Source organism: Giraffa tippelskirchi, chromosome 7 (genome assembly GCF_054371585.1).
Source record: "Giraffa tippelskirchi isolate mGirTip1 chromosome 7, T2T-mGirTip1v1.2.pri, whole genome shotgun sequence".
NCBI classification, from domain to species: Eukaryota; Metazoa; Chordata; class Mammalia; order Artiodactyla; family Giraffidae; genus Giraffa; species Giraffa tippelskirchi.
In genome coordinates this window covers 53,554,273-53,577,122 of record NC_137281.1, presented here as the reverse complement: position 1 = coordinate 53,577,122, position 22,850 = coordinate 53,554,273, and the positions used below count along the sequence as shown (strand labels likewise).

Below are 22,850 nucleotides of genomic sequence, written 5' to 3'. Positions count from 1 at the left end.
TGGTCAGACTTGTCTGAATTCCAGAATTCTACCTCTGACCATGTTTTGGCCGTCTCCTCTGTGATGTTTCAAAGGGGCTTGGACTCAATGCGCTTAAAATCACACTCAAGTCCCCTGCCTCACCACGCACCTGGTTCCGCCCTCTCTCAGGAAATGGTCCCACCAGTGTGGCTCCCTCTCACAGTCCATCAAGTCACCTCCTGGCCCAGCCTCCAGCACATCCTGTCACCTCTTCATCGTGGTCACCCCCCTACTCTGACACCACGGCCTCTCGGGTGGCCGTTACCCAGACAAAGGCAGCAGCTCCTCACTGGTCTCTCCATGTAGTCAGAACGATCCTTCCGAGTGAGATGCAAATCTGATCAAGGCCCTCCCTGCCTGCTCAGAACCCTTCAATTACTCTGAGGACAATGACACAGAAACCTTCACAAAGTCCTGCTCTGCATGCTCTGGACTCCCCTCTCTTCTCAGCTCCGGACACCAACTCTCCCTCAGTTCCCTGAAAATGCCAGGCTCTCATTTGCACTTGTTACCCCTTGCATATAGAAGTCTCCTCCATGCTCTTACTCTCTACCATTGCATCCTGCAGCTGTAATTTATGTCATATGATGTTTTCAAAAGTAATACAAGATCATTCCATTTCAGGCTACAAACTAATGTCTCCTTTTTTATAGCTGCATAGTATTCCATTCTATGGCTGTGCCATAATTTATATAAACCATTCACAAAGCCATATAATCTACCTTTCTTTCATTTTTTTCTTCCTTCCTTCCTTTCTCTCTCCCTCTCTTTCTTTAATTTTTTTTACTATTTTGAACAATATTGTAGCAAATAACAATGTACATGTGGCACTGGGAGCAAGTGTAGCTAAAGGATATAATTCTAGTAGAAGGAAAGCTGGGTCTAAATGATTGCACAATTGCAATTTGAATAGATGTTGCTAAATTGCCCTCCTTGGGCATTTCAAGTAACACTCTGACTCACAAGAGTCTGTTCTCCACAAGCCAAAAGATTACTTTTTTTAGTCACTTGGGGAGGTGAAATGTGGATTCTACTAGATATTTTCAAATGAAAGACCTAATATTTACCCAGTGTGATGCTTGTACTAATGATATCTGAGCAGCACACTAGGGACATAAGTGAAGTTGCCCACATCCAGAAACAACTGGATTCATATATCCAGAGGCCTTGGGCATCAATGTCTCAGCCACCTGTGCAGGGTACTAGTTAGGAAACTACAATTTTGAGGGGAAAAAAAATGATCCACTTTTATCAATTAAAAATGAGTCATACATCCAAAGGCATGTTTGGGTGCAGGTGAATTAACTGGAGTGACAAGGGAACACGGGAGATTAAAAAAAGAGGAGACTGGAAAGGACACTTAGGTCTGGATTATAAAGAAAAATGCCTCTCCCACATGGTGTGAGTACAACCTAATACTCAGCTGCTTTAACAAACTGAGTACTTGATGAGATGGGCTCAGATGGGGGGTTGGAAGGTCACAGTGACTAAGACCATGGACTTGGGACTCAATAGTCTTGGCACAGACCTCACCTCTAGTGCTAGATGTGGAGTCCCAGGGAAGTTACTCGACCTCTCTCTGTGACTCCGTTTCATTTGTCATATGGAGATAATAATGATTCCATGGGGTAGTTAGGAGGACTACATTAGATGAGCTATGCAGAGTGCAGAGCATTGTGCCTGGCAGCCCAAAAGGTATTTATTATTCCCTCACAATAATGATGGTCATTATTATTTTATGGCAAGTAGGGTGTGAGGCACACGGGCCGTGGGTCAGACAGGACTGGGTGTCTTCTTGGGGACTGGCTTTACTAGCTGCTCCTCGTGGGTAATTGTCTTAGTTTCCTCACCTATCAGTTGGGGATAACATGTAACTCGCGTGACCTTTATCAGGATGGGCTGAGATCTGGTAAGTTCTATAGCACTGAGCACGTAAGAGACTCCTCAGTAAGTAGCAGAATCATTTCAAATCTCAACCTCCAGCAGAGAGCAAGACTTTGGGCTCTGTGAGATGTTTTGTTTTGCTGTGAGAACTGGATCTGCTTTCTCCTGCAGCTTGGACACAGGTGCACCCCACCACCACCCCCTGCAGCCAGAAGATCGGCAGCTCCTTCCTCTCTGGCAGGTCGATGCCCCAGGCCCTGTGGAACCTGCAGCTCTGGGCCCTAGCCCTTCCCTTCCAACTCCAGGAGTCAAGGTTCTAATTCACTCTGAAAGGGCTTCAGCACCACCCCATGAGGTCCTTAAATGTTTTATGAGCTCTCTGAAATGCTCAGATAATTAAAAACACTTTCTTAATTTAATAGCTTGGCTTAATGAAACCAGGACTTTATGTTTTATTTGGAAAGGGGTGAACATCCCAGTCACACTTATTAATATTTTTAAGAGTATGCCCAATTGCGTCCAGGGATGGAAGGGAAATTGTTGCTTCGAGGGGGGAAATGGGCTTTTCTGAGCCTGTGACAAGTCTTGGGCTTATTAGAGCTCATTACATCCAGGAAGCCTGAAAACCTAAATTAGCAATCATCGCATGTGACGTGGCAGGCTATTATTAAGGAGGCCACTTGTTATAGAAATGTGGAATTATCAATTAAAAAAATAGTTCACCCAGGCCCCAAAGGTCCAGTAGGATTACCTGTGCCATCCAGGCAGTCATTTCAAAGGCTAACGTGGCGAGAAGACCCCTCTGAGAGCAACCTCTTCTGTCAAGTCAAATAAGCATGACCCTCTTAGGAGAAAAATGCCACGATGCAAACAGGTCGAATGCAAACCCAAATGGTGTGGGAAGAGGGAGGTATCAACACAAGCCAAGGATGCTAGAGGATAGTGGTCACTTGGTGTCTAGAAAGGGGGATTCTTCAGAGGGGTCTGCTTGCCTCTCTCCAGGGTGGGCTGCCTGGTGCAATGGGATGAGCTTGGACCTCAAGGTCAGCGGTGGTGCACGGGAACTCGCACAGCTCAGGGGAGCAGACTGTGCGTCTCTTCCCAGCTCCACAGTCAATGGCATCAGGTTGGTAGCTTGAAATCAGCCATGGTGGGAGTATTTGTACCATGGAGGCAGGCAAACTGCAAATCGGTGCTTTATCTTTTCTTCAGAGAGCCGGTTGTTAAACATTAACCAGCACCACATGGGATGGGGGTTCAAATCCTGGCTGGCCCATCATGATGATGATCATGGGAAGTTTATTTAACATTCCTCATCTTAGTATCCCTATTAAAAATGGAGACGAAATACTTTCCATTTAATGTGGCTTCATTTTTTTTCCTCTAAGGTACTTATCATTGACATTACAATAAATCTGTATCTGTGTATGTTGCTGTCATCGTGCTATTGTCATGATGTCTTTCTCCATAAAGTGCCTTTGTTCATCCAAAAATGTTTCTCAACCACCTACTATGTTCCAGGTACTGGGGTGCAGCAGTGAACAAAGTAGTCAAAATTTTCTACTCTCGTGGAATATACAAAAAGTAAGCAAATGTGTAAAGGGTGTGTACCCCAGATGGTGCTAAGCACTAAAGGGAAAAACAGAGTGAGGAGGGGAAGAGGACATGGTAAGATAAGAAGCAGTCACTGCAGTTTTAACTGGGGTACCATGAGAGCATCACTGAGAAGGTGACATATGGGAAAAGAATTACAAGAGGCAAGGAGATGAACCAGGTGGCCATGCAGAGAAGAGCATGCAAGGTGGAAGGAAGAAGGGCAAACAGGCAGGACTGTGCTTTGAGAGAGTGAGAGCCACATAGGGGCACTGGGATGGGAGTGGAGGAGGGATGAGGGCAAGGCCAGCAGGAGACAGGAAGGGCAGTAGTGATCAGATGTCACAGGGCATCATCCAGCCATCAGAACTTCCTGCAAGGATGGAAACGTTCTATGCCAATGCTGCCCACAATGGCAGCCACTGACCACGCATGCCTATGGGCTAGAAGGGTGGCTAATCCAACTGAGGGATCTGAACTATCAAGTTTTAATTTTACTTAATAGCAAATAATTTTAATTTAAAAAACCCACGTGAGGCAAGAAGCTGGAGTTGGTGACAGTTCAGCTACAGGCCACCGTAAGTGATTTGGCTTTTGCTCTGCATGAGATGAAGAGCCATCGGGGACACTGAACGAGGCAAGCAGATGATCTGCCTGGGCTTATACGGGCTCCCTGTGGCCCTCTGCTCTGTGGGGAAGACCCGAGAGGGAGCTGCTGGCACCACCCCGCAGGCCTGACAGATGGCCCCATGGCGGAAAGGACTGTATTTTGCTCTCTCCTCTAGTCCCAGCTCCTAGAACATTGACTAGAACACCGGAGATATTTAATAATTTCTAGGGGCGTCGAACTAAGAAAATATGCTCACAACTGGCTCGCTCAGTGAAGCTATTTCTGCTTTGTCTCAATTTTATGGCTTATCAATGACATGTAGGCCAGCTTCCCTGGGGGGTTACGTAGATAAGAATTTTGCTGAGAATAAATATCATTCAATACAATCAATATATCTCAAAGTTTATTCTGCAGACCTGAGTTTCATGGACTGTTAATGAGTGCCAAATATTAAAAGATAGACAGATAAAAAGTTGTACGAAGGAAAAAAAAATTGGGGAAATGCTGGCAGAAGCAAAATAAAAATGCCTTCACTGCAGTATCAATGCCTTTAATGTACTAATATAAATTGTGCAGCTCCAACGGGGGATAAACATGTAGGATGTATTTTCCAACTGTTTTTGACAATAGAGCCCCTCGTCTTGTCTTAGTTGAGCATCTGGCCCAGTGGCTGCTCAACAGAGCACTCCTTAGGAAATACTGTGTTCGATTGCTGAGTAATGGAAAGAGGAGGCTGAGCGTAGGCTGCCACCCCCAGTCCTTCTCTAACACTTCACCCTACTGTATTTTCTCTAGGATTTGACAGTGTCTCCAGCTTTCCTTTATGTGTTGACTTGCTTATGTGACCATACCTTAGGCTAGGGAGAATCCCATGGGAGTTGAGGGTCCCTGGCTGTCCTGTTCCCAGATGGCCTTCAGGGCCTACACAGTGGAAAATGCCAGCAAATAGCATATACTGAAAGACTGAGCTGGAACCAGTGATGACCAAGTCCCTAGGATTCTGTGGAATGACCCTTATTCAGGCTCTGAGAATACAAAGGAGAATCTGACACTGCCTTCAAGTTTCTCGCTATGGATCCAAGATTAACTATACATGCTTGAGAAGCAAACTGGTGAGAACGGATAGAATTTGACTATTAGTGATCCCAGATAAACGCTATAGGAACCGAGTCCCTGGGATCACCTGGGGTTGGGTGGGTCAAGGAGGGTCTTTGGAAGAGGTACAACTTGGGTTAACCTTGGCAGTGAGGGTCAGAACGCCACAGAGAGGCTGGGCATGTCAAGCACAACAAATGGTGTTTGCCCAGCACAGAGCAGGACATGCAAGAGGACAGAGGCTAATTCCCTTGGGTGGCAGACTGCAAGCTCCAAGTCTCAACCCACTGAGCTCAGCTGTGTGCACAGAGTAGGTGGTCAAAAGGGATGACCAAAAGGACAGCAATACAAAGAGTTAATGCTAGTTGAGAGCAGGTGCTAAGCATTTTGCCAGGATCACCTATCTCATTTAACTCTCCCTAAACCTATGGGGTGGATATTAGGGCACTTCTATCAACGAGGAAGAAAAGCTATGACAAACCTAGACAACATATTAAAAAGCAGAGACATCGCTCTGCTGACAAACGTCTGTATAGTTTAAGCTATGGTTTTTCCAGTAGTAATGTATGGATGTGAGAGTTGGACTATAAAGAAAGCTGAGTGCCAAAGAATTGATGCTTTTGAACTGTGGTGTTGGAGAAGACTCTTGAGAGTCCCTGGGACTGCAAGGAGATCAAACCAGTCAATCCTAAAGGAAATCAACCCTCAATATTCATTGGAAGGACTGATGCTGAAGCTGAAACTCCAATACTATGGCCATGTGATGCAAAGAGCTGACTCATTGGAAAAGACCCTGATGCTGAGAAAGACTGAAGACAAGAGGAGGAGGGGGTGACAGAGGATGAGAGGTTGGATGGCATCACCGATTCAAAAGGTCATGAATTTGAGCAAACTCTGGAAGATAGTGAGGGACAGGGAGGCCTGGTGTGCTGCAGTCCATGGGGTCACAAAGAGTCGGACACGACTGAGCCACTAAACAACAGAAGCATCGATGAGGAAGCTGAGTCTGGATAAGAAGTGGGAGCGCCTTAGCCACCAGGCGGTACTGCCTCCTCAAATAATTAGACATCCTGAGTGGAGGTCCACGCTTCAGTAAAGACTACAGTGCAGCAGACAGACTCTGAGAGCTTCTCAAAGTTGGGATCGCAGAGGTGGAAAGACTTGTACTTGCTGGAGAGGGGCATGGGAGGGCTCAGTGGAGTTTCCACAAAGAAAGTGACATTTTAACAACGTTTTGAAGAAAAGATGTCGCCACTTGGCAAGAAAGGCTGGAAGGGCAAGCATCACTGGCAGGAGGCCCAGCATGGGAGGAGGTGGGGAAACAGGACCCAGTGCGTGTGTCAGCATCACAGGCAAAGGCCAGTCTCTCCCAGTTCACGTTTGAGTGAGTGTTTGAATATTCAAATCCATGTGCAAAACAGCGATGACTGCCAGACCTCTCAGGAGTCATAAAAAAAAAAAAAAATTCTTTAGAATGTTCTGGCAACAAAAAGCCAATTAAAACCCCAGGAGTCTGTCACTGAGCATACAAAAACCAAATCCTTCTGAGGCCATATCTCCTCTCCTCTGGTTCTTTCTCTTCATTGATCGTATTTAATTGGAAGAAGTGGCCATGGGTAAAGCAGCAGTGAGAGCATGGATCTCACTTAAAATGGGCCCCTTAATAATTATTGACTGTCCCTTCTATAATAAGCCTTATAATTTATCACTACCAGCTTCGCTTCCTGGGCCTCGTATCAATACCACTCACATGTGGTGGTAGGAGGGGAATAAGTGTCAAGCAGGGAGCACAGACTTGTTTAACACTTCAGCCCTTATCTTTGAGGTGTATTAGCCACAATCGGGAGCCTGTATAGCCCCTAGTTGGGAGAAAAATGGCACAGGTTAGAGGAGGGAGGCGAAGCTTTGGTGTCAGGCTGAGCTGTCTTTGGTTGCTCTTTTTCGCATGTAGTAACAGTCTCTGATTCTGTGTTCCCATCTCTAAAACACGAGTACTATCTTTCAGGGTTGCTGAATAAATCAAAACTAACAGTGTATGTAAAGAACCTGACTCAAGGCTGAGCTTAGTAAGGGTTTGATATATGTTTGCTTCCCGGTTACATTTTCTGTCATATGTGGGACAGGATCACCATGCGTCCCTGTTGAGGGCCTATTCCATGTTCAGCTCTGGGATGGTGGATGATGGAAGATACAGAGGATGGAAAAGATGTGTCTTTGGCGATAGGGGGCTTGGAGTCTAGCTGAGGGTGCAGGTTGCACAGACGTGAAAGAACCAGGGAGAGGACAGTTTCCATTCACAGCCAGCTTCTGAGTGCTAAAGGAAGTCAGAGGATGCAGGATGGAAGGCTTCCATGAGGAAGTGAGACTTACAGAATCCCTAGGATTTGAGGTGCTAGATGATTGCTGCTGCTGCTGCTGCTAAGTCGCTTCAGTCGTGTCCGACTCTGTGCGACCCCATAGACGGCAGCCCATCAGGCTCCGCCATCCCTGGGATTCTCCAGGCAAGAATACTGGAGTGGGTTGCCATTTCCTTCTCCAGTGCATGAAAGGGAAAAGTGAAAGTGAAGTCACTCAGTCGTGTCCGACTCTTAGCGACCCCATGGACTGAAGCCTGCCAGGCTCCTCCATCCATGGGATTTTCCAGGCAAAAGAGTACTGGAGTGGGGTGCCATTGCCTTCTCCGGCTAGATGATTAGGGAGGGAAAATATCATGAGAGAAGATCCCAAGTTGAGATGGTCTTCAGGTGATCAAGAAAACTTAACTATGAAACCTGCCGATATTCAAGTTTTAGTCTTCAAATTGCTAACAGAGTGGGCTCTGGAAAATTCTAGGAAGGCCCAAGATTTGAAATCAGAAATTTATGACTCCTCAGATGTCCAAGTGGTGTTTTGCTGGTGGTTGATACTCCCTTGATTGTTGATGTATTTGCACGGTTCTCTGAGATGGTACAATTAACCTTTGCATCTTCACTTAAACATTAGTCATTTAAATGAAGCAAAACCTAAGGATGCTCCCCGTCATCATCTCAAAGTGATGCTCCAGCCAACACTGGGGAAAGGAAAAGTTGCCCCCTGGCTACTAATCATTTCAGTGTTTCCTAATTTCCCCAAAGACCTGTCTGTATTTAGAAAAACTATGCTTGTGATTTCATGACAGAGTACACGTGGAAATTGCTCAGATCATATGCTTGTTCTATTTTTTGTTCTAGACACTGCACAGAACACAACAAGTGTGCCATGTGCTCAGCTGTGACCACGTCTTTGCAACCCCAAAGACTGTACCCTACTAGGCTCCTCTGTCTATGAAATATTCCAGGCAAGAATACTGGCATGGGTTGCAATTTCCTCCTCCAGAGGATCTTCCCAACCCAGGGATCGAACCCATGTCTCCTGTGTCTCCTCCTTTCTTAGCTTTGCATAACTTCAAGAAGAATGCATGTTGGAAAAGAGAAGCCATCAAGAGCTCCAGTGGTTTCGGTTTTACTGAAAGTGATGCTTAGTGAGAAACTTCTCTGGGAAGATAAGACCAAGAGACCAATTTATATGGGAAACAAGAAGTAAAATACAACTAAGTCACAATTGGTTTTTGCAGAATGGCTGCCAGGTAAAAACAAAAATAGTTACCTGCGTTTTACCCTCTGGGGTTTTTGCACGGACCATGCCAGCTAAGTCTAGGTCTTATTCTCTTGTTCTTGAGTTTCTTTTATAAGGACCTTAACCCATAACTCACTCTCGTGCCCTGCTCTTTGAAACCAACCAAACTGTAGCCCCAACATACGTTCTTGTGACCATGACAAGACTTATCACCACTGCCTACCCTGCCCTGCCCCTATTTTCCACAAATGTATTCAGTTCTGTGACGTCACTGTCCTCTAAGTCTTGAATTATCAGTTCATTTCAAAAAAACTCGAATACCATTCTCTATACCACATGTTCTGGATGTAAGGGCCCATCCAAGACTTTCTTTAGTTCACTTGTTTATCAAGGACTGTGCTGGGTTTTTGTTGCTGTGTGGGCTTTTCTCTAGTTGTGGTGAGTGGGGGCTACTCTCAAGTGGTAGGTGGGCTCCTCATTGCAGCAGCTTCTCATGCTGTGGAGGTGGAGCACAGCTCTAGGGCATGTGGGCTTTAGGAGTTGTGGCTTGAGGGCTCTAGAGCACCAGCTCAATAGTTGTGGTGCACTGGCTTAGTTGCTCCGAGGTATGTGGGATCTTCTGCATTGGCAGGTGAATTCTTATCCACTGACCCACCAGGGAAGCCTCAAGACTTTTTTTAATAACTTACTGAGCAGCTAGTATATACTAGTCACTCTCCTGGAGAAGCAAAGGTATGCACACAAGGTTCCTGACTTCAAGAAGCTTAGTTTATTCAATCACAAGATATATCCTCCATACCCTCCATCCAGTCAGTGGAGAATAGGTTTCATCATTATATGACTTGAAAACAGGGCTGAATCCCGTTACCCTCCATATCCACTGTAGTATCTCAGGACGACAGGTTTCCCCCCCCTTTTTTTTCCTTTCCCACCTGGCCAAGTCCCAGTTAGTCGGTCACCCTTTAGGAAAGAGCTTTCTTCCTACTGCTGATCAACATGGATAACTGGGATTACTATGCCGGGTTAGTAAAATCCCAGCCCAAACAAACAAAATTAACACTTTTTTTTCACCGTGAAAATATTTCATTAGTAAATGCATGAATTATTTCTGTTTTTGAAATACCAGAACAGCCTTTACAAACTCCAACAGTCCTTTTACAGGACTCTAGAAGTATGTAGATGGTGGAGATGCAACCACAGCCTGGAACAAGACTAGAAATCCTGAGAAACTGTCATCTATGTGTCAGGCGCTTTTCTTGTCTCAGCTCTGCCACTTGCTGTGTGACCTTAGGAAGGTCGTGGGCTCTCTCCAGGTCTCAGTTTTCTCTTCTTTCAAGGGTGGATTATACGGACTTAGAGGATGCAATGAGATAATGAGGAAGCTTCTTACTGAAGTGCCTAGTGCATTTTTTGAAACATGGTCCTGCCCAGAAAGCGGAAGGTAGCTGTTACTGTTTTTCAGATTCCCTTTAGCCCACTCCGTTTTCAACTTTCTTACTGCAAAACAACCCATGGCATTTCAGAGTATGGAGCACTAGATTTTAAGGATGGAATTGAATAGAATGGCTTGGCCAGGAGAGGGAAGAATTAATGCAGGTGAGCTGGCTGGTTTCCATAAATCACACAGAATTTAATTGGAAGCAGTGGTGTTTTCTATGGCTGGGAGACAAAAGAACAGAGACAGTTCATTACGTTGATGTGTCGGTCCTGATCTGGTGAGATTGAGAACCGGAGAGAGGACCAGCAGAGACTGAGCATCCATTACTTAGGCTTGAGTAAATCAATTAGTTGTTGATGAAGGCTCCTGAGGAATCTACACTACTCTACCAAGCTCATGCGGGATTATTGGCTGAGGTGGGGCCGCTAAGGTGAGTTTGGAGTGTTTGTCCCAGTGAAATGTGATATTCCAAATCTCTCTTGGGCTCACATTGAGAGAACAGATGAAATAAAAAAGCCAACAAATTAATACTCTACCAATCTAGGTTTGTGGGAGCTGTGGGGGGAAGAAGCTTGTGTCTTCATTGGTTGGTTTATTCCAAGTCTCCTGGTTCCATCGTAGATGGAATTTATGGTTGGTTCTAAGAAGTGATGAAACCCCATCCATTCTGAGTTTCACCTCACATTATTGCGGCTTCTCGCTGGGTTCCTTCAGCCTTCCTCACTGCGCGTTCCTTTCCTCCCTGAGGGAGATAGGCAGCCACTGGGCCACTGTTTTAACACTCTGCATTTGACTGTTTTCCATCATCTCATGGGCTGTGAATTGCCTGGGTTAGAAGCTGTGGGCAACACTGGTGAATAGCTTATGTAAAGAGCAAAGACATGACAAAAACCCTTCTTCACATGCTGTTTGTTGGAACTCTAGGCTGTGAACTTTGTGCGATTCTAAAATGGGCAAATGATGCAGGGACGTGTCAATATGCACACATGCTTGTTATCACTGTGGATCTCCTGGGGTGATCCATTCTGCTGAGAATGAAGAGTTCTGCCTCCTGCTTGGCTTGCTATTCAACTTCCAGGCAGCATCACTTCAAAATTGTAAGAGCTGGCTTTAATTTCATTTTGTAGGAACATACCTCTAGTACATTAAGTATCTTTGAAAGAAAGTGAAAGTCGCTCGGTTGTGTTCAACTCTTTGCGACCCCATGGACTATACAGTCCATGGAATTCTCCGGGCCAGAACACTGGAGTGGGTAGTGGTTCCCTTCTCCAGGGGATCTTCCCAACCTAGGGATCGAATCTGGGTCTCCCGCCTTGCAGGCGGATTCTTTACCAGCTGAGCCACCAAGGAAGCATAGTCTTATTAATCTATTAAAATTGTAACATGTAGCTAACTGCACCCACATCTGTGTCATTAGGTATCATTGGTTGCAAATTACCCAACAGGTCTGAGGACACAAAAGTCTTTTCTTAAGCCATACATCTTCAGGGAAGACATATATCATATTTATACAATAAACAGTTGTCTGACTAGATATGTAACAACTCAGGTGCTTTTAAATAAGTAGAAAAAAATGTAGCATGGAAACTTAATTCTGCTCCTGAAGCAGGTTGATAAATCTAGCCAAACATCTTTATTTTTTTTTACAGTACATTAAGGGAACATTTTTATTTAGTAGAGCCATAGATCTTCACATTATTGGGAAGTGTGTTCTTATATTGCATTTTTGTCTTCAGAATTGCCTTAGGAAGACATCCTTTCACTGGGAGTCCTATTGATGTTATTCTGGGGGAAGAAACTCAGCTCAAACTTGATTTGAATTAATTGGACACTACAGAACAGTGTCTTTATACCCCTCAACACCAAAGGCTTTGTCTGCAGAGGAGTTTTGCTTTTAAAAGCATGGGCAAGGTTTGTTGTTGTTGTTTTTTTTTAAACTGGATGATGAATACATGGTTTGCCAAACTATTCTCTCAACTTTTTGTGTAGTTTGAAATTTTCCTTAATAACTAGTCCTTTAAAAGGAACTGGCAGCACAGGGGGAAAGGATACTTCTGGAAAAACTACTAAAATTGATTTCCCATAGATACATCGGCACTCACTGTGTCCTAGACTTTGAGCTAAGGACTGCAGAGTGGACACAAGAAACTGTTCTCCAAGAAACTCACCCTTCGGTTGAAGTGACAGATGTTTCCTAAGGACTGAATATTTGTCACCACTCCCCACCATATCCCCAAAAGTTTTTGTGTTGAAATCTAAACTCCCGATGTGATAATATTTGGAAGTGGAGCCTCTGGGAGGTAACTGGGTCATGAGGGTGAAGCCTTCATGAATGGGATCAGTGTCCTTATAAAAAAAGACTCAAGAAAGATGGTTTCTCTCTCCCCTCATCTGCAAACCAGGAAGCAAGCTCTCATCAGATATCAGATCTGCTGGCACCTTGATCGTGGATTTCCCAGCCTCCAGAGCTGTGAGAAATAAGTGTCTGCTGTTTAAGCCACTCTGTCTGTGGTATTCTGTTAGAGCAGCCTGAACTGAGGCACTGCTGCACCTATAGTTCTGGAGACCGCATGAGCTGTGATGGGCTAAACAACGCAATAGTGAAATTGCTCTAGGAGCAGAGCTCTTGCAATTTATTTCAACAGATGGACTCTGGGAAAAGTTCCTAGAGAAGGGAATAATTGAGTGGATATTAAATGATGATCGTGAATTTAAAATTCCAAGGAAGGTGTACACAAAATCGTACAGATACAGATTAACAAGGATGGCGCTACAGGGAGCATTCCATGTTCCCTACCTCCCATAAAGGGGTCTGGAGCTATTTGGGGGCTAGTTATTACTAGGATTCAGAGAGAAATGAGGCTAGAAAGCTGAGTTAAAGGCACATTACATCCAGAGCATTCAGTCTAAGGATGAGGCACATGAAATTTAACTTGGAGAATTAGAAACTCAATCAAGGGATAGGATAAAGGGAGTATAATGCTTCCAAATTGGTTTTAAAAGAATAATGTTGTTAGCAATGTGAAGGACTTCAGGGTTTAAACTGAATTTTAGCCAGAAGTTAGCTCATTAGCCAGAGTGCCTTCAGTGATTTCAAAGCAAGGCAGTAAGCTTGCGTGAAGCTGGGTGGCAGTGGTTCAGGGAGGGTGCACTGCATGCAGGACACAGAGAAAGGTTTAGACAAAACTCAGCACACTAATTGGATGGAATGATGTAGAGACTGTTTTGCTTCATTGCTAGTTGCCAGACTCCCAAATTCTTCCTCACATTCCTTTGATGTAAAAGGTTTCCCTGCACAGCTCAACCCCACCTGGTGCCTAGCTCAGTTAGAGGGTAAAGAAGGAGCAGAAAAGGCCAAAGGGAAAGAGAGAGAATAAATGGGTGCTGTGGGATGAGGTAAGGAGGGTTCAGGGAAGAAGGAACCACTGATGATCAAAACAAGGGAAGCCCATTCAAGACCATCAAGGAACTCAGAGAGGTGAAGCGACCAGGGATAGATCTCATTACAATAGCAGCACAGCCTCTTTTTTCCAGTTGACTCTCTCATTTAGGTACCATGGCTCATGCACCCTGAGAATCACCCAGTTCTAGATCTTCATCCTAAGCCCCACTTCTTGGGTCCATTTCACTGCGCATTGACTACAGTTCAAGGAGGTGGTCGGGGCTAGGATGTCAGTCAAAGACAGTTGTTAACATCATAACGGCACCTCAAAGTGAAGTAGGAGCTTTCACAGTCAAGGGTTCTTTATCCTTATTAATATCTCTGAAAGTTTTGTAGCATTTTACAGATGATAAAACAGGCATCTCACTGGAATCTGAGCCAGACTTGACTCAGGTGCATGGTCATGTGCAGTACTGTGACATTTGCCCTCATGCACAGCCTTGAATCCCAAGACCTCATGTCTTTCAATCCCAAGACCTCATGTCTTTCAATCTCTTATTTATCCCTTTGGTAATCATACATCGAATGCCAACTGTCAGGCACTGTGCTAGACAGTGAGGGGAACACTGTATACAAACAGACACAATTTCTGCTCTCAAGGAAATTACAGTCTGGTGAGAGAGAGATGTCTCAAATAACAAACAATATCAAGAAAGAACAAGACCAGCACTCAAGGAAAAGAAACGCTGAACCATTAGATTTAGAGATATTCACTAAACACCCACTCTGTGCCAAACCCTCTACTAAACCCTGAAGATACAGAGAGATTGCAATGTGTGTCCTCCAAAAACTTGCTATCTAGAGCAAGAAGGAGCCTTGTAAACACAGCCATGTAGCATGAGGGGGCCAACAGTGTGAGACCCCGGCAGAGCAGTTAGCTGTTTGCAGATGCAGATCTAGGATTAGAGAAAGGTTTTCAGAGGCTGTACATGAAATCACTTGCAAAGAAGGAGTATGAATTCCTCCGACACATGTAGAACAATGGCTCCAATATGGTACATAGAGAAAGGGCGTTAGAATGACGCCTTTACTATCTCAAAAATAAAGAAAGTCTCCGAGCTTACATTGCACCATGTTGGTAGAAGCTCAGGGTTATCTATTTATTTATTTTTATCATGGCTTGGGGTTGGTTTCCATTGCCACAGACCAGCTCTGTGTTCCTAAACTGGTGTGCATCAAAAAATGCTTAAATTTTAAAAATGGTGTGATTAAAAGAAAAGGCATTTCTCTCTATTCAGACCAGGAAGGAATTATTCAGATTTGAAAAGTGAATTTTTATCTTAGTGTGTGCAGGGAGAGATTCAGCACCATGCCCCTCACTGTCTCCTGGTGGCCAGCAGGAAGCTCTGAGTCTGACTCTATGTGACAGAGGTCCTCAGATTTGCAGCGGAGACGCCCACTCATGCTGTGTGCTGAGAGGCAAGTTCAAGAACTCCCCTGTGGTTGGAAAGAGTTCATTTTAACCAAAGAAGCTAGGGTCGATGGCCTCTCAAATGAAATAGATAAGGCGAACAGAGGGTTCTTGTCAGAAACAAATGTTATGTCTCTCCCTCCTGAAAAGCTTACAGATAGTATCAGTAGGAGTCTAGTTGGGCCTAAAACAAGTCCATGAGAAGTAATATTAACCAGACGCTTGGCAGATCGTTTATTTATCTCTCCCTAAACTCAATAAAGAGAGCCATATATAAATAAGGGAAAATAATGCAACTGTTAGTCATTTATCACTGGATAGAAAGCCATTGTTGCCCTTATCTCTTCAATGATGTTCTATTTCCACTGGTAATGAATTACAGGGTTGCCACATCCCTGTGACAGTGGAGCCAATCTAGGGGCCACAGCTCAGACCCTGTGTCCTGAAGGCCAGGTGGCATCTGCCTTTAGATTCCTGTGGGCAGTCCAAGGTCAAGAACTGGTATTCTGCTTGGGAGAAAAAGACGTTATTTCCAAGAAATACTTATTCCTATCTTTTAGATGCCTCTGAGGGAGGTATGGTTAAGGGCTCATTAATGAGGCAGCATTTTATTCATTATTTCCAGAGTTCCCATCCTCCTTTTGGCCATTTACTAAAGGACCATATTCAACTTGGCTTCAGAGAAATGGGTAGTTAGCACAATTTGCAATTTACCAGAGTTGGAGGTTGAGGAATCAAAATGGTGGCTCATTTGTTTGACCATGGTGTTCATCTTATTGATGAAACTGCTGCTGCTGATGGTAGGTACTGTTTACTGCATACTTACCACCTGCTGGCTCAGTTGGTAAAGAATCTGCCTGCAATGCAGGAGACCTGAGTTCAATCCCTGGGTTGGGAAGATCCCCTGGAGGAGGGCATGGCAACCCACTCCAGTATTCTTGCCTGGAGAGTCCCCATGGACAGAGGAGCCTGGCGGGCTACAGTCCATGGAGTCGCACACACGAGTCGGACACAACTGAGCAACTAAGCATACACACACATGCACAGGCATCATCTAAAGCACTTTACATGGGCTGTTTTATTTAGTTCTTCCCAGAGATTTGTGTGTGCGTCCTATTTTAATTTTAATTTTACAAAGGAGGAAACTAAAAGCCTGAGATGATGAGTATCTTGCCCATTGTCACAGAGCCAATTAGCAGTGAGAGGAGACTTGAATCTAGGGCCTGACTCCATCGCCTTTCCTGTGAGCTGAGCTGGACAAACCTATGATATACCTTCTGGTTGGCATGCATGATGAGGAAGTGAGGACAAAACCACTGGTTGGTATCTTGGAGAGCAGAGCAAAGCACATGGACTTAGGGCTACTGGAACCAGCAACATTCTAAAGATTGAAGGTGATATGGCCAGGTTTGAATTTTAGGAATCCCAGTCTCTGACAGCACTGCAGGAAATGGGCAGAGTGAGAATACAGAGTCCATGAGGCAGGCCAAACAGTTGTGCTGTTGAGTAGCAGGTACTAGTTAAAGAAGGCGACAATGGTGAAGATGGTCAGGGAGGAATATGCCAAGGGATAGTTAATGGGCTGTTCTGACACCATGCATGAAGTATCTTAGCCACAAGGCTAAGCTCTAGGTCCACTATCTTAGTAACATCTTTCATTATTAAGCCTATTAAGGAAGTGTACCCTTAATGTTTGGTTGGAATATATGGTTTCTTTCTCAATCCTTTCTTATATTCCCAGGAAAGAGAAGGACCATCTTGGAGTACCAGTATCACTGATAGAATAGACACAAATTGGGCTACATGCTTAGTATCTCTGCTGGGAGCTGTCCTGACCCATATGCTCTGTCCATCTGGCAATAGCATGGGACCCTGGCTGAGAAAAATTAAATCATAGGTGGTATCAGACCCAAAGAAGGCTAAAGGCTCTTTTCTAGGAATATAGAATAGCTAATAAGACCCCAGCTTCAGTCTGCCTGGTTTCCAGAGTAGACATGTAGTTGAACATTTTTAGTTATGTGAACTGGGAAAAAAAAAAAAAGACTTCAGCAACAAAGAGGGATGGACTAGATAGAGAGGCACAAAGAAATGTTTAGATTCAAATTCAAGCCCAATGTTGGATCCTTCCCTGCCCGTGAAAATCATGATATAACCCACAGACTTATAATACAAACTTCCCTTTCCCCAGTTCTTCTAGTTAGAGCTGATTTGAGTTGCTTCGAACCAAAAGACTCCTAATTAAGAAGATCCCCGAGTCTAACTTTTTCTACAGGGCCCCTGAGATCACCTGATCTTCTTTATCCCAGCTCCTTCCCTGGGGCCTCACCAACCAATCATCTGTGAGATGGGGGAACACTAGAAAGTATGTCCTCTGGTGCAGTATTATGTTCTGTAGGCAAAGTTAAAGGGCCCACTCAATCATTGAGAAACTACTATATGCAGGTATAGTACTAAATATGAGATCTCAGTCATATGTTTGATCTTTATGAGGGATAATTGGAAAGCACAAGTGGGTTACTTGTGCTTTGTGGACTAACTTATGAATGCCCAATGCCTCTCAATAAAAGTTATGACTACAGAAGTTCAGGCCATCAAAGAACGCACCCCCCCCACCCCCTCCACCGCTTCTCTGGCCCATGCTACTTTAGCTGTGCCTTCTGGACACTGCTGGCTGACCTGATGACTCTCCCTAGACCAGACAGGTAGAAACCAGCAATTCTTGGAGACCCTGACGCTGCCAAGAGGCAACACACCTCACCATCACTGGCACCTTCTTCGTTCCTCTGCCTGTAGTGCTGGGGCGGTAACTCTTATAACTGATGAACTAGGAACCTTTTCTTTATATCCCTCTGCATGGTGGGAGGTGTAACTAAATTTTGCTTTGATTTTTGACTAGCTATTGAGTCAGCCAGAAAAAGCATCATACTTAGTTACAAACAAGGGATACTTTACAAATGGTTGTTCTCCCAAACAGGGCCAAGAAAGCAGACTGAGAACCCTCAGCTTCTCATTTGATATTGGGCTTTCATCACAGATGTTACTTGTCTTAGAGTTTCAACACCTAATTTCAAGGAGACCGTGTCACAGACCCCATGAAGATAATAAGGGAAGATAGAGCTGACCCAGAGCTGAGGACATGTTCCTAATTTGGCAGTCATTGGGCTAAGTAGAATGATCTCTGTGTGGTTCTGGGTTCCACGCAGTATGTATTTCAGCATCTAACTGACCCTGGAAACACAGAAAGCATGGCCTTGAAAAGCTGAGGCAATTCCTTGACTCAGACAGCTCTCCAACGTCCTAAGCTCTTACTTCTTCTACCCCACAATTGGAGCGGGTGTTACTTAACATCAGAAGAAGGTCACTCCATAGTAACCGTTGCTAGCTAAGGTCTCTCGAGCACTTATCATACCCTCCACTCTGTGCTGGGCACTTTATATGGATCATCTAGTGAATCCCAAAGACTGTATGGGTTAATTCAGTATTTTACATATGAAGAAACTGAAGCACAGAGAAATTAAATGGAATGTGTTCCAAGTTACTCAGGGACTGTGTGTGTGACTTCAATCCGAATGGTCTAATTGCAGAACTTATGCATGACCCACTGCTTCCCACTGTTTGACACCAGTGTGGAGACGGTAGCATTTGTGCCTGGATAAAGGAGATGAGGAAAGGGAACAAAACTCAAGCACGTACTATATACCAGATACTATACTATGTCTTGGCCACTGCATGGACATTATTTTGCTTAATTATCAAGACAATCTTGTGAACTTCTGAAATAACTTGAAACATATATATTTATCTTCATGGTACACCTCTTAACTCCCCACCTCTGCCCCCAAAAGAGTTTTTGCCTACCTCAAAGTCCTGAAGATAGATGGCTATGTTTTATTATAGAAAGTTAAGAGATTTTACGTTTCCCTATAAGATTCATCTCAGATTAATTTTTGTCTATTGGGTGAGGTAGGGGTCAAGACTTTTTTTCCCTCTGTGCTTATCCAGATGTTCCACAAAAACAAACTTATTGAATACAGTGTATGTGAATCTATTTCTGCACATCATTTTATTTCATGGATCCAGCTGTCTAAAGTCTAGAAGAAAATAAAGAAATGCAGCATCCCATAGGAGTAGAACTTTCTGCTTTTCAGAGCTAATACTGGCATCATTTTAGGCTATTTTCCTTTGGACACACATACACACACATTTTTAACATAATTCTTATGATACTGTATATATAAATGTTTATCTTGCTCTCTTTTTTTAACTTAACATTAGAAGAGGCACATTTTCCATGTCATTAAATATCTTTTGAAAACATTTTTTTATGGTTGCATATGTTCTCTCATTTCTATTTAACATAATTTATTTAACCATTTTGGCATGCATTCAGTCCCACATTTTTGCTATTTATAAATAATGTTGCAATAACATATTTGTGCATAAATATTCATACGCATTTTTTGACTTCGCCCCAAGAAGAAAAATGACTGTGTCAAAGGGCATGAACTTTCTTAGGCGGTCCATATATTCTGCCAAATTACTTTCCATATCAATTGTATAACTTAAACTCCCTCAGGCACTTTATATAAATGCTTATTTTTCTGTATTCTAGCCAAACTTGAATATTACCATTTTTAAATCTCTGTTAATTTTATAGCTAAAATGCTTCTTTATTCATATCCTAATTTGCTTTAACTTACTTTCCAATGAAACTGAATATTTTTGCATATTTAGGAATTTGCATTTCTTCTTCTGTGTCTTGTCTGGTTGGTATCTTTAGCCCAAGATACTGCTATTAAGAGTTTAGTGGGGGTATTTTTCCTTAATCATCCCTATGTAGAAGACCTCATAAATTAATTTTTAAAAATTCTTAGATAAGGAGTTCTGATATTTCTTTGGTAAGTTTTCTATATACATAATTAATGTCCCTCTTGTCAGAGAGCTCATGGCAAACAGGATAGCAGATACTGCTTGCAAATAACTGCGGTGCCCACAAAGAACAATAAAGTACTCTAGAGGAATTCAAATGAAATGTTATGGCTATTCAGATAAGGAAGAGAACATTTCCAGCTAAGAGAAGCAGGGAAAACCACACAGGGGATGTTGCTTTGTAGCTATTCCTTAATGTATGAATTATGACCATAAATCTCAAACTTTGTTTCATCAGAATCACTTGAAGGGTTTGTCAAAATAGATACTGCTGGTCTGAGGTGGGGCCTGAGTGTCTGCCTTTCTAACAGGCTCCCAGCTCATTACATGCTTCTGGCCCACACTTTGAGACCCCAGGAACTAAGAAAACTTGGGAAGAAAGTATAAAGAGTAAAAAAGAAATTCCAGATGAAAACTCTTCACCACTCAGAAGTTAGCCTCACTGGGTCCTAAAATAACCCATCACTCTCCTCCAACCCCTCAAAAAAGGCAATCTCCCTCTTAAGTTATAAAAATTTACAGAGAGAACTGTGGATTCCTATAACTAACCTCAAACTTCTCTTCAAGTATTATATCTGATCCCAGGTTTATATGCAAGATATATCTAATTAAAACACATGGAAAGTAGTGTGTCCCATCTTCAGTAATTTTGGTCCACATTCAGGTTAACTCTATACTAACATTTTGTTTTAATCCATCCATTTCTTAGTTTTTACTTAAATCTATTTAAAATTTACTTTTTTTTGAATAAAATTTACTTTAAAAATTTAGTTTTTACTTAAATTTATTTAAAATTAAGTTTATTTCTAAAAGAACTACTGTAAATGCATAACTGGTATTATTTGCCCTAAGTTAAAAGTGACATGTAAAAATAAGATGTAAAAATGTAATCCTGCTATTAAATTTTACGTAGATATCATTGCCAACTATAGAATTTGAGCCTGAAGTCTGCATAATCTTCATTAAAAGAGGTGATTAGTAGAAATCAGAAAGGGGTGAAAGTATATGATAAAATACAGGAATCTCATTAAATCTGAATTCCAGATAAACAACAGGTACTTTCTCAGTCTAAGTATGATCCCATGCACTATTGGAGGTGTACTTCCTCTGAAAATGTAATTTGCTTATCAGAAACTCAAAGTTAATTGGATGTACTGTGTTTTTATGTGCTAAATTTGGCAACCCCAGAAAAAGACGGACAATTTGTACCAGCATCACATTGACCTTTCCTCCTAGACACCTTCAGAAATATTGAAAGAGAAATGAAAAGCGAACAACTGTCTTATGATGCATTCTGGTATTATCAAAAGCATCGGGTTACCCAAAGTACCAAAACGGAAGGAGTCTCTCTAGGACTAAAGGTCCCTCATTCTATAAAATGCTGCCTTAAAACATGGATGGAAAAACAGAATGAGAAGAGATTTTTCAGGCTGTCTTTGGTTCTCTGTAGTCAAGATTGGCATCTGTGCTCTGGAAGTTATCAATTGATCTAACTTTTGCACACCAGAAGAGAGTCTAAATTCCTGTGGGGACCATATAGGGGGCTTCAGGCAAGAAGAAAATGCCAGATTAGTAGGCAAGTCCTCAAGCAATTAGCCCGACTAATGGAGAAAGTTTACATACAAATGGCTGGGCTTTCAAACCAGCTTTTTTAAAGGAAATTATCAAATCTCTAGATGTCAACTGAGGTTAATAAAAAATTCTAAAATTTTTCTGCTTGCCTTGCCTTGCAAAATGTACTCCTTTCTGGGTTAAAAGTAATTCCTTATAATCTTAATGTTCGCTAATAAACACTTTCTTATAAATGAAATGAGATCTGGATTAGGTTCTGTTCTGTATCACATATTGTTAGGTCTGAGTGGGGGTCCTTCCCCAATCAGGCACTTAAGATCTTCTCTTGCGTTTGTGTGTGTTTCCCCCCCGCCACCCCCCAAAATGGGACTGGAGGAAAGCACGGTGTCTACTAGACTGGATGGAGGAGTGAAGATTACAAGGTGTATCGAACCTCTGGGTACTCAGAATGTCGATTGACTCCCTAGAGACTGTGATCGAAGTCTGAAACTATCTCCTCTCCTGTAGTGCTGGAGAAGACTCTTGAGAGTCCCTTGGACTGCAAGGAGATCAAACCAGTCAATTCTAAAGGAACTCAACCCTCAATATTCACTGGAAGGACTGATACTAAAGCTGAAGCTCCAATACTTTGGCCACTTGACGTGAAGAACTGACTCATTAGAAAAGACCCTGATGCTGGGAAAGATTGAAGGCGGGAGGAGAGAGAAGGGGAAGACAGAGGATGAGAAGGTTGGATGGCATCACCGACTCAATGGACACGAGTTTGAGCAAACTCTGAGAGATAGTGAAGGACATGGAAGCCTGATGTGCTGCAGTCCACGGGGTCGCAAAGAGTCGGACACGACTGAGCGACTGAACAACAACAACATCTCCTCTCCTGGATTATCCCATCATTCAACCTCATCTGTACCTCTGGGAAACCTGAGGGAGGTCTTAAGAGCAGGTATCAAAAGAGGAGTCATGGACACAGGTTATTAGCAACTACTTTTAGTTGAAGGCCAAGGGTCATTTAATGATACAGAATGGCTCCTGGTCTAAACAAGGAGTGCGAAATGGCTACCCACCTCAGTATTCTTGCCTAGAGAATTCCATGGACAGAGGAGCCTGGCTGGCTACAGTCCATGGGGTCCCAGAGAGTCAGACCCAATTGAGCAACTAACACGTTCATTTTCAGCAGATACATTACTATATAAAACAAACCAAAACATGAAGGAAATAAAGAAAGTGGTTCTTAGTAACAGCAATGCAGTGTGCCAGGTGG

General features: G+C 43.2%; 2 long non-coding RNA genes across 3 annotated transcripts in view; one reads left to right on the top strand and one right to left on the bottom strand.

The window, feature by feature from the left end:
* LOC145515882 (uncharacterized) overlaps nt 1–22,850 on the bottom strand; it is a 378,733-nt gene that overhangs the window by 121,490 nt on the left and 234,393 nt on the right. The gene's annotated exons all lie outside the window — the stretch shown is intronic.
* On the top strand, nt 1,790–12,200 carry LOC145512282 (uncharacterized). Its single transcript, XR_014058449.1, has 5 exons — nt 1,790–1,930; nt 8,413–8,519; nt 8,615–8,807; nt 11,160–11,332; nt 11,972–12,200. It is a non-coding gene; the product is annotated as an uncharacterized LOC145512282 (long non-coding RNA).